The following is a 7,469-nucleotide window of genomic DNA, read 5'->3' on the forward strand; positions in this document are numbered from 1 at the left end:
TACACTGTGTCAATACTTGGTACCTTGATTACAGATATAAGTGAAAAACTGAAATAAATGTTGAAAGACAATGAACAAAGTACTAAAACAAAACGGAGATCTCACGTTTTGAAAAGCTGCAGGAAGCAGTTGATATAACACAAGGAAACTTTTTCTATTTCTCTTCCATTTGGAATTCAAGCAGGGTGCAGTTTTTATTAACCAACACCTGTTTTGCTTTGTTTTCTTAACCAAAAAAGCAAATGGTTAGATTTTCCACACAAACATAGTAAAGGTGAAAGTGCAGTTTTTAAAAAAGAGAGAGAAAGAGAAAAAAAAAAGAAACCATATGTTAGGGTTTTTTATTTACATTAGTTTTTTTGTTTTTTGTTTTGTTTTTGTTTTTATTCTCTAGTTCAAAAGATGAAATCAAGGGCCTCAAACAGTCTGGGCAGGAACTGAAGTAAATGTTATTTGAAACTCAACATGGTTTTTCTTTTCTTTTCTTTTCTTTTTTTTTTTTAACATGTTTTTTCTTAAATAACCACTTAAAGAAAACTTTCAGATCGTTTAAGGAATACTAGTCTTCAGTGTTTAGCATCATGGAATTTGAAGAGGAAGGCTTAGGTTAGAAAAATAGGTTCCTTGGGGCTACTGACATGATTCAGTAGTTAAGAGAGAGGGTTGGAGCCCAGGAGCCAAGTTTGTTCACCCACATCCAGTGGCTCACAACTATTTGTAACTCCAGCACTGAGGGACCAATAATTTCTTCTGGTCTTCACAGGCACCTTTGAGACTCACATGCACAGATACAGAAAGAGGAAGAGGGAGGAGACGGGAGAGGGGGAGGGGGGAGGGGAGGGGGGAGGGGAGAGATAAAAATGAAATTGAAAAAAAAAAAAAAGGCCAGGCAAGGTAGCACAAGCTTTTAATCCTGGTACTCTGGAGGCAGAGTAAAGTGGATCTCTGTGAGTTCAAGGCCAGTTTGGTCTACATAGTGAGTGACTTCCAAGCCAGCCAGGGCTACTTGCAGTGAGTCCTGTCTTAAAAACAACAACAACAACCATAAAAAAAGAATAGGTTCTAACAAAAAAAAAAAAGTCCATTCATGAATTTGGGGGAGAGGGCGCTTGGGATAAAACTAAGGCTTAGAAAGATGAATTTTATTTCTTTCAGAGTAAAGGGTTTCAATACGACAAACTTTTTCTCTCTTCCATTTTTTTACGTTCACATCAGATGGCCACGGGCCAACAACACCATGAGGTTTCTTGGACTCACAAGTTCCACAGTGGCACCAGACCCAATCATCACACTTATGAACCAAAAGAAGAATCTCATGGCATTTTTATACACACTTGCAACTGCAGCTTTGCTCTCGTTTCTTTCCCTTCCCCACTGCCCCCTCTCTGGCCCTTGCTCCCCCATCCTCCCCATTGGCCCTTGCTCCCCCATCCTCCCCATTTGCCCTTCTTTCCCATAGGCACCCCCCTCTTTGGCTTTATCACAAATATTTATTGAATTCCTAATATGAACAAAGAGACTGGGCTAAGTGCTGTGAGGAGAAAATGGTCAAAAAATGTAATGAGTATGGTTTGCATCACAGGACTCATTATACCTCAGCAGGGGGAAGACACAGGTAAATGGCATATGGTGCTTCAAGTCCTAAAATAAATGTAAATACTGAATGAAGGAAGTGTGAGCTGTGTTTGATAGCAAAAACAAAGTAAAAGCAGAATTATAAGAATTATATAAATTAACATTATTTATATTATTGACTTTCATTTATTTATTGGAGCCAGGAAACAGACTATAAGACACCAATTCTTGCATTTCTAATACAGCTCCTCCTCTTGTGGTGACCCCCCCCCCACCATTGCTATTTCATAACTGTAATTTTGCTACTGTTATGAATCATAACGTAAATAATTTTGGTCGTAGATGCTTGCTAAAGGGGTCACAGGACCCATAGGTCGAGAACTGCTGCTCTTTAGAGACCCGGATTGCATTTCCTTCTCTCTATCTCTATACCTGTAAGCCTACAATTTGGAAAACAGAGGAAGGATCATCAGTTTGAAGCTAGTCTGGACTACATAATGAGTCCTCATCTCCAAAAACATCCATCAAAATGCCACATAAATGTTAGCGGAAAAATGCCCTCAACCTCCATAGTCTCTTCAGACCGTGTGGAAGATTCACTCTGCCAGAATTGGACTTCTGTGTAAGCCCCTTTCTACTGATGTGATTTGAGAAGCCTCAAGATGGTCATATGACTAAGCGATCACAGGCCTTTCCTCTTTCTAAGTTAAGTTCTGTATTGCAAGCAGGTAGTGTGTTCTGCTGCGACTAGTACTGTGGGCTCCTTTTTCCCTCTCTCCTTTCCTTCCCTCCCTTCCTCCCTTCCTTCCTTCCTTCCTTCCTTCCTTCCTTCCTTCCTTCCCTTATTCATTTTTTTTAAATTTTGTTTTGTCTTTTTGTTTTAAGACAGTCTTGATAAAGCAGGATGGACAGATTCAGGTTAAATTATGGGAAGAGAAAGTTGTTCTTTGCCTCCCCTTCATCAGCTGAGAAGCAAGAATTTCAACAAGCAACTAATTGCTTAAGGCCTTGCTGCCTTCCCAGATGAAAATCTCACCAAAACTTGTCTTGTGCAACACAAGTACCTTCCAGTTTTGCTTTATTGAGCTACAGTTCTAAGGCACCTCTGGAGCCACCCTATAGTCTCATTATTTAAAAGGGATAGAATGGGGGGGGTCTTAGCAACCTTTGAGATATAACCCATTAGCCACCAAAATAGTATATATAGTCAATGCTAAGGCATTTAATGACATTCTCCCTGGAAGTGTCCATGTTCACACTTGGGGAGGTCTCATTCTTTCCCTGTTGTATCTTTACGTGTATCCCCTGTGCTTACATTTGACCCCTGTAACTCACGTGATAGAAAGACAGAATTGACTCCCATAGGCTGTCCTGTAAACTCTATATACGCACTATGGTATATATACATGTGTGTCTCTCTCTCTCTCTCTCTCTCTCTCTCTCTCTCTCTCTCTCTCTCTCTCTAATGCGTTTGCACACAAACACACATACCGAATAACTTTAACAGAAAAGAAAAAGACTATCAGAATAATGAGACTTTTGCCTCTTTTCCTTTTCTGGGCGTCGTGTGGGACTATGCATTTAGCAGCCAAGCACTGACAATTCTGAGTCATGTGCAAGTGTACTCTTTCTCTTTTACTTTGCTCACCACTAATCATAATAAACCTTATGTTATTGTCAACATACCAAGTTTTATGCCAGCCTGGTATACATGAGCTTCTGTCTCAAAAAGCTAGCAAACAATTGGACATGGTGATCTGTCGCTGGGTTCTGGCAATTGAAACAGGTTAGGTTCAGCCACCCACTCATCCTCGGTATGCAGGATAAAGAGCTGAGCAATGAGGAAAGGCAGAGAAATGAGATTTATCTGATGCAGCCACATTGGACAGAATAAAGGAGTCTAATGACCCAAGTCTGTCTTCAGGGTACTGGCAAGAACCTTTTTTTATGCTTTAGTTATTTTTTAGATGGGGTCTCTCTACATAACCCTGGCTATCTAGAAACTTACTTTGTAGACCAGGCTGGACTTGAACTCAGAGACATGCCTGTCTCTGCTTCTGCCAGGATTAAACCCAGTAGGATCTTTGGTTTAAATTGAGGGCAAGAGATATATTATAATTAAATGGTCCTGGTCACAGTGTGGTCCCATTGGTTATTGCCTCAGTTGTCTTCAGGGTGGTCCGAAGTGGTTGTTGTAGATTGAGAGAACAAAGTGGTCTTCAGGAGATTATGTTTGCTACAGGGTCAGCACACTCAAGCATAATTACCATTGTGTGTGTGTGTGTGTGTGTGTGTGTGTGTGTGTGTGTGTGTGTTGGGGGAGGTCTGTCCCATGAGGTTTTTCTCTACTTGGAATCCAAGATAACTATAGATTTAGAACAATGATTGATGTCTGTCCCCTTCGCCTTAAAGGTGGAGGAGATAGGTTAGACAAACACTCCTTGAATGATTAACATAATGACTTGAACAGTTAAGCAGATGACCCAACATAAAAGAGACAGGCACAAGTCGAAGGCACAAATCATGCTTTCGTAAAGCTTCGTGTTGTTCTGTGGGTCCAAGTGAGCAGCCAATGTTTTTAGCAAAAGCAACTATCAATAAATGACTGTTTTGACCATAGCCTCAAGAGCTGCCTCCCTCGAGTCATCTATGGAATTGGTACCAGTGGATGGTGCTAGCATTTGGGCAGTCCAACAGACTGTTTACAGAAACCTTTCACAAGGAAGCCAGAACAACAGGTGTCAAATCACCTTCTCCTCCATATTTGCTTCTTTATAGAAAACAAAAGCATTAGAAGGCTTGCTTCCAGTTAAGAATAGTAAGGTTGGCAGAACCTTCCTCTAATGAATAAAGATTTCAAGGGACCAATCACTGGGCGAGAAGGAGGCGGGACTTTTGGGCAGGAGACAGGAAGTGGGGAGGCAGGGGAAAAAAGCCTCCTTTTGGATGGGAGAGAGCATAGAGGCACAATGTAGGTAGCCAGAGGTAGTCAGTTTAGGTAGCAGATCCGCCAGGATCTGCCACCACAGGATTTAACATAGAATAGCTTACAAAATTAGGATGCTATTTTCTGCACCCAGCAATTGTGTTACTGTAGAGTGAAAAATTATAAAGACCATTTTATGAAATATATATAGACTTTTTCTTTTCCCTTAGACCTGGGCAGAAAAAGTGCAGGTTCCAGAATGCGGAACTGAAAATAAGATTTCAGGCCTTCGCTGCGTCGGGACACATTCTGGGTGAAGGACATTATCCCTGAATCAGAGGACACTTGCTGGATTGCATTCCTCAAGCCTCAGGCAGTAGACCCACCTGTGGGTGGGAAAAGCCCAAAGCAGGAAGACACATTCCTGACTATAAAAAAATACAAGTCATCTAGGTTGGGCTGTGACCGGAGGAAGTGAGAAATATTTAACCTGAAATAGTTGGTAATGACATGATAAGACTACATTTTTGAGAAGAATGAGTGTGCAGAGTGATTTTCACATGACTCTAATCATTTAGGATGAGTACCTCTGAAATGTTCCACTAATTATATGTTTTGTATCCTTGACAACCCCTCACCCCCTTCCCACTCCCCTGGCTTGTGGTTTTTCCCTTTAAAACCCTCCTCAGACTGGCTGGCAGGGTCGAACTCTACTCCTGCGCCAGTGTGTAGTTAGACCGATGGCTGCCAGCTTTCTTCCCTAATAAACCTCTGCTGATTGCATCCAGATATGGATTTTTGGGTGGTTGTGATTTCCTGAGACTTGAGGAAGGGTCTCCTGAGTTTGGGGGTCTTCATTACCTGTTGATTCTAACTAAGATTGTGTGGGTGTTTTCCTCAATGTGGCAGCTCAACTGGGTTCTAGAGAAAGGTATGGCGGCAGGGTACCTCAGCCAGCCACAGGAATTTGGAAGCGTGGGGCATGTGTGGCAACAGCCCGCCATGGGAACTTAGCTAGCCGGGTGGAGAGATTTTGGAGCTGTGAGTCAGAGAGTCTGCCGGGCTGAGAACAGGTCAGCCTGCCTGTCCACCTGTGCCAGGCGTGTGCCAGGTGGGTGGTATCGTAGGATGCTTGCCATATTTCATGGAACAGAGAGATGGCTCAGCAATTAAGAGCACATACTGTTCTTGCAGACTTTGGTCTCACAACTGCCTATAACTCCATCTCCAGAAGAATATGATGCCTCCACGAACACCTGACACATGCACATGCCCACAGACACACATAAACACAACTTAAAATAGTAATAATAAATCTTAATAAATAGTAGTGATAGTGATTTTGAATATCTAATATTTTGTAGAAATGCTCAGCACCTACCTAACACCCTAGGGGAGATACTTCTACTTAATTTGTCTCAGAATAAATATCTCTGGATCTGCTATCATAAAATGTAAGCCAGAGAAGGTCAGAGAGTCACACTCCTGCTTCTGCATTTCTCATTTTGCTGTTGTTTTGTTTTTAATTTCTTTCATCTTAAAATATTAATAGTGCCTAGGTACCATGTTTGGGAATGTCATGTTTTGAGTCATGGCAGAAGCAACTATTACAAAGACAATGAACCTAAGCTTTGTCTGTAAGGCCCCCCACAAAGGGAGGACCTCACCCAAGCCTCAGGAATTAGTGGTCACCCAAGACACCGAACTTGATGTAATCAGCAAGAGGTATATTTTGATCAGCATGCTGAGGTCAAGACTCATGACCCACACAGGGGCAGTGGGGTCTGACCCCGGGCCGGGGCTTTGGAGGCAAAGAAAATTTAAAGGTAAAAAAACATTATTTAGTTTGTGACAGGGTACAAGGAATAGTCATGGGGAACATTTTGTATAGGCTATTCTCAAAGAGCCTATTCGTACTCAACCATCTATCTTGTGGTCAGTCAAGTTCCTGAAACACAGAGCTCACGACCAAGCTGACCTGTACTCTTGCTTCTGTTCAGCCTGTTAGGAGTTTTTGAAAATTTTTAACCCTTTTAGTCCAGCAATCTGAGCTAATCCAGACTTTTCCAAATGGCCTTTTTATAGCTAGCTCCAGAGACAAAGATCCAGAGTGTCTGAGGTTATCCAGTATATCTTGGCTTTTGTACTATCCAACCAACTGGTCTGTAACATAGACCAGTGATGAAGCCAAGAAAGAAGATCTGTGAATCCAACAGAAAACTGCCAGCCAATGATATTCCTCCTCCAGAGACCACGAGACCTTCAAGGTGTTACAAGTAGGTACAGAACAAGAAGTCAGCCAATGAAGTTCTTTAGGGATCTTACTGCTCATTTTCCCTTAGTTTCTCTAGAGGGGAGATTAGGCTGGATAAAAGACCAGAAAAGCCTGATCTTCCCATGCCATACTCAGAAAGACAGCAGTGTAGAAGCTAAAATGTCAGAGACAGCTGAGTTATATATGCCAAAAATGGAAAAGAAAAAAGTGCAAGAACTTAAAAACTAAAAGATATCTTTCTACCCCAGAAAAAGTTAAGGATGCAAAACCATACTCACAGATACTTTTGAATCTCAGGGGACTTGATGAAGATAAATAGTGCCTAATGTCTACAGGCTCAGAACCCCCTTAGGTTTTAACAAGGAGTCAGGCAGCTGTTAATGCTAAATTTGCACAGCATAGACTGATGGTTTGAATGAGAATAACCCCCACAAGATCATATGGTTGAATACTGGGTCCACAGTTGGTGGAGCTCTTTGGGAATATTGGAAGGTGTGACTTTGTTGGAGGAAATGTGCCACTGGGATCAGGTTTAGAGGTTTTAAAAACCCTTGCCATTCCCACTTAGGTCTTTTGCTTTGTGACTGTGGACCAAAATGTAAGCTCTAAGCTATTGCTTAAGTTACCTTGGTCATGGTATATTGTCAATGTTGAGGTCTATTCCCCCAGCATAGCTGTAGCCATTTTGTTCCA

The sequence above is a fragment of the Arvicanthis niloticus genome, chromosome 4 (genome assembly GCF_011762505.2).
Source record: "Arvicanthis niloticus isolate mArvNil1 chromosome 4, mArvNil1.pat.X, whole genome shotgun sequence".
Taxonomy (NCBI): Eukaryota; Metazoa; Chordata; class Mammalia; order Rodentia; family Muridae; genus Arvicanthis; species Arvicanthis niloticus.